Here is a 5,479-nt window from a genome sequence, read left to right as displayed (position 1 = left end):
GGCCTTCTAGAATGCCTTGCAAGGCAAGGCAAAGGGTTTCTAGAAAGGGGAAAGGTGCGGCCCAAGTCTAAGAGGATGAGGATAGGTCATCTAAAAGCCCAAAGCCAAGAATAGAAACTCTAAAAAAAAATGGAAACCTCCAAGAATAGAAACTTCCAACTTTAGAAACTTTGGTTTCCACTTCTGCATTCTTTGTTCTTCACTTTCATTTCTTCATCCCTTAGGCTCCTTTGACCTTCAAACTCGTCCATTCCTTGTGCTCCATATGCATACACTCCATTCCAGCTCAATTTTGCTCTAAAATGCTCCAATTTGCATCATTTTATGTAATATGCCCTTAAAACCTGAAAACACATGAAACTAGCTTAAAAGACTACTTTAAACTCAGAAAACATAATGAAAATGCATAAGAACTAGCTAACTAAGGCGCATAAATATGCTCCTATCACACACGAAAATAGCTTAAAACACTAAAATAAGCACAAACTAATTATGAAAATGTAAGAAAACAAGCTAACTAAGTCGCATAAATGTGCTTCTATCAAGTGTAGAGAGGTTGAGCGAGAATTTCAAGGGAGGGGCACAAAATTTTGTCTTCGGCTAAACGTCCCTAAAACTCACAGTACCAACACCTTTGCTGATTGGTGGGACACAAATATCCAAGAATTCTTTGGCACACCAGCCGAGGATGTTGTCAAAAAACTTTTCGACGATTGTCCAAGGAAAACTCCCTCCCCAAAATCCAAAGAAGCGGCCCAAGGTATATGTTTTTTTATTTATTTATTTCTATTTCTCGCTCAAAACTATCATCTTGACTTGGGTTTATATTCAGCGAATGGTTCAATAAAATGAGTCGACACTGCTGGGACGGCTGTAGGAAAAAAGAAACATGCTCATACAAAGAAAGCTATAACTGTTCAAACTCATGTAACCTCTCTTACTCCAGTGGCGGCCACTACTGTGCCAGTCACACAGAGCAAACGGCCTCGTCCAGAGATTGGAACGGCCAGTAATGTTGCCCCGCCCCAAAAAAGCATAAAAAAAAAGGCAAAGAAGGGGGAGCGAGAGATTCTTATGATCTGAAGTCAAACCATAGGAGCGATTGCTCCTAGCGTTTGTCTCTCTCTTCCTGTCGTTGAAGCTTCAGTGAAAGGACTGCAAAATCCTCGCTTGGATTATGCGACTAACATTGAACCCCGCTCACCGGGCGTGGTGGAGCTAGCCGTCCCTCCATTGGTCGAGGGTTTTACAGTTCCAGGGGCGTTTCTCCTGCTGTTGGTCCAATTGTTGCTGTTGTGGGGGAGGTGGCCACTCTAGCCGAGAAAAACCTTCCCCCAAATCCAAAAAAGAAATCAATATTCATAGTAGAAGAAGTGGTACAACCATTTTGTTAGCAGTTTTCTGTCTCTAATTGATGTGAAATATATAGGCATCCCGAACCTAGTGAACCTAGTTCAAGTTCAGAGGCCGAATCTGAGTTTGAAGAAGTGGAAGAAGAAGTTATGGCCGCGGATAATCGGACCATTAAAGAGCTTTCGGCCTCGGGGTTGACCAATGCCGCACCATTATGCATTCAATACCCCGCGGCTGCCCAAGGCAAGACCGACGAATTCGAGTTGAAGTCAAGCTTGTTGCACCACATTCCGAAATACCATGGGCTTTCCATGGAAGATCCCAACAAGCATCTCAAGGAGTTCGAGGTTGTTTGTTCGAGCATGACACCCATCAATGTTGACGGGAGTATTCTGATGATGAAGGCCTTTCCATTCTCACTTTTGGAAAAGGCGAAAGATTGGCTTTACGAGTTAGCACCCGGAACGGTTACATCTTGGGATAGTATGAAAAGAGCGTTCTTGGAGAAGTTTTTCCCAACTTCAAGAGTCATTCTCTTGAGGAAACGGATTAGTGGCATCCAACAAAACCCAGGTGAATCGTTTCCTTCGTATTATGAACGTTTTAAATCACTTGTTGCTTCTTGTCCACAGCATCAAATGAAGGAGGAGCTGCTCATTCAATATTTCTACGAAGGACTCCTTCCCATGGAACGCCAAATGCTTGATGCCTCGGCGGGAGGTGCATTGGTGGATAAAACTCCGGGGGCTGCAAAAGTTCTAATTGCCAACCGAGCACATAATGCACAACAATACGAAGGTGTTGGACAAAGAGACCCCCCACGGCCACAAGTGAATGAGGTAAGTTCTATGCCCGAGATTCAATCCCAATTAGCTAACCTTACTTCTATTGTTTCTCAGTTAGCCGAGAGAATGAAGATTCATGGACCAAGTGTGTGTGGCGTGTGCTCGATGCAAGGACATGCCAATGATCAATGCCCTCAATTGATTGAGAATGGGGGTTGGGAAGCTGCCAATGCCGTGGGTTTTGGGAACCAAAATCAACCACGCCATGATCCATACTCTAATTCCTACAATCCGGGGTGGAGGGACCATCCGAATTTCAAATGGCGGGATCCTCAACAACCCCAACAACAAGGAGGATTTAGGCAGCAACCATCGGGCTTTTATACAAAGCCATTCGTCCCCAATCAAAACCAAGTGCAAACCGCCCCACCAACCTCAGGTACGTCTTTGGATAATGATCAAGTTGTTAAGTTACTTACTACTTTGACGCAGGAAGTACAAACTCAAAATAAGGAGAGACAAATCCAAGACAAACGGGTGGACAACATGGAGAAGCAGATGGGTCAAATTGCAGAGTTTATGGGGAAAATTAGAGAACAAGGCAGATTGCCTAGTTCAACCGTTGTGAACCCGAAGGGAGGATTTGAAACCGCTAAGGCCATCATGTTGAGAAGTGGTAAACAGGTTGGAGCGGACTCAAATACATCCAAATCAAGTCAAGACGAGGAGGACAAGTTGATGCAAGAGGAGGCACAAAGAGCAAAACCCACGGCCAAGGATGACCAATCCTTGCCGCCATGCTCTAACCCTCCTAAATCGTCCTCAACCACCAAGGTAAGTCCAAATTCGACTTTTTCTAGTTCTATTCCACTGAATGTGCCCTTTCCTGGCAGGTTTAGGCAATCAAAGAAGGAAGAAGCCGAGAAGGACATTCTAGAGACCTTTCGGAAAGTTCAAGTCAATATCCCGCTCCTTGATGCGATTAAGCAAGTCCCGAGGTATGCTAAGTTCTTAAAAGAACTTTGTACAACAAGGAGAAGGATTTCAAACAAAGAGGTGGTCCAGGTAAGTGAAAACGTCTCTGCTGTGTTACAAAGGAAATTACCCCCTAAATGCAAAGATCCGGGTAGTTTTACAATTCCGTGCGTTATTGGTAATACTAAGTTTGAACAATGCATGTTAGACTTAGGGGCTTCGATTAATGTCATGCCATACTCGATTTATGCATCTATGAACTTAGGTGAGCTTAAAAATGATGGTGTGATAATTCAACTAGCCGATCGTTCTAATGCATACCCAAAGGGTGTTTTGGAAGATGTTTTGGTACAGGTTGGTAATTTGATTTTTCCAGCGGACTTTTACGTGCTTGACATGGAGGATTCACCCCATTCTACCCCATTTCCGATTCTATTAGGGAGGCCCTTCATGAAAACAGCCCGCACCAAGATAGATGTGTTGAAAGGAACTTTAACGATGGAATTTGATGGGAAGTCATTGATTTTAATCTTTCTGAAAGTATTAAATTTCCTAAGGACGATCATTCTTGCTTTTCTATTGATATAATTGATGATTTGGCGCAGGATTTTCTCGATTGTTTGGAGAGGGATACACTTGAAACGACAATTGCACAAGGAATTGGGCAAACATCTGGTTTTGCCGTGCCCAGAAGTGAGGAGGAGGCCGAGATAGTGGCTGCCCTTGAGTCACTCCCTCAACACCATGGTAAGCCTTCTAACCCAATTTCAATTCCAGTTTCCACTAATAAGATGTTACCCTCAGTGATTCAGGCACCCGTACTTGAGCTTAAACCGTTACCCGATCATTTAAAGTACGTCTTTCTGGGAGACAACGAGACATTGCCCGTCATTGTCTCCTCATCACTCACGGCCCTAGAGGAGGAGAAGTTGATCCGAGTGTTGAAAGAGCACAAGACGGCCATTGGGTGGACTTTGGCCGATATTAGGGGAATTAGCCCAACTACGTGCATGCATCGCATACTTCTAGAGGAGGGGGCTAAACCAACTCGAGAGGCTCAGCGCCGTCTCAACCCTCCAATGATGGAAGTTGTGAAAAAGGAGATTATCAAACTTCTTGATTGTGGAGTGATTTATCCGATCTCTGATAGTCGTTGGGTGTCACCGGTGCAATGTGTTCCAAAGAAGTCCGGAGTGACCGTGGTGAAGAATGCCGAGAATGAGCTTGTGCCAACCCGTATCCAAACAGGTTGGCGAGTGTGCATTGATTATAGGAAGCTCAACGCCACCACAAGGAATGACCACTTCCCTTTGCCGTTCATTGATCAAATGCTTGAAAGGTTAGCCGGTCATTCTTTTTATTGTTTCCTTGATGGTTATTCTGGATATAATCAGATTGTCATAGCGCCGGATGACCAAGAAAAGACAACTTTCACATGCCCCTTTGGTACTTTTGCTTATCGTCGCATGCCTTTCGGTTTATGCAATGCTCCGGCCACATTTCAAAGGTGTATGGTAAGTATCTTTTCAGATTTTGTGGAAAAGATTATTGAGGTATTTATGGATGATTTCAGTGTGTTTGGTGATTCATTTGATGGATGTTTGGAAAATCTCACAATAATTCTGAAACGATGTGTAGAAACTAACCTTGTGCTTAATTGGGAAAAATGTCACTTTATGGTTAGACAAGGCATAGTTCTAGGGCATATTGTTTCAGAAAGAGGAATTGAAGTGGATAAATCGAAAATAGATCTTGTACGTTACTTACCCTCTCCTACTTCGGTTCGAGAGGTTCGTTCGTTTCTTGGTCATGCAGGATTTTATAGGCGATTTATCAAGGACTTCTCCAAGATCTCAAACCCTCTTTGCCGTCTCCTCCAGAAAGATGTGGCGTTTGACTTCAACAAGGAGTGTGAGAAGGCGTTCAATCACCTAAAGGACATGCTAACTTCGGCCCCTATCATAGTTCCACCGGATTGGAGCCTTCCTTTTGAGCTTATGTGCGACGCTTCCGATTATGCATTAGGAGCTGTTTTGGGGCAAAGGAAGGACAAGAGGCCGCATGCTATCTATTATGCCTCTCGGACTTTAAATGATGCACAATTGAATTATTCTACCACTGAGAAAGAACTTCTTGCTGTTGTATTTGCTTTAGATAAATTCCGTTCTTATTTGCTTGGTACTAAAGTTATTATTTATACTGACCATGCAGCATTGAAGTACTTGTTCACCAAGAAGGAGGCCAAACCACGACTCATTCGTTGGATGCTTCTTCTCCAAGAGTTCGATATCGAAATCCGGGACAAGAAGGGAAGTGAAAACGTGGTGGCTGACCACTTGAGCCCTATGGTGCATGAGGAGGATGCC

This window comes from Malus sylvestris, chromosome 8 (genome assembly GCF_916048215.2).
Source record: "Malus sylvestris chromosome 8, drMalSylv7.2, whole genome shotgun sequence".
In the NCBI taxonomy this organism is placed as follows: domain Eukaryota; kingdom Viridiplantae; phylum Streptophyta; class Magnoliopsida; order Rosales; family Rosaceae; genus Malus; species Malus sylvestris.
This window is presented reverse-complemented; position numbering follows the sequence as displayed.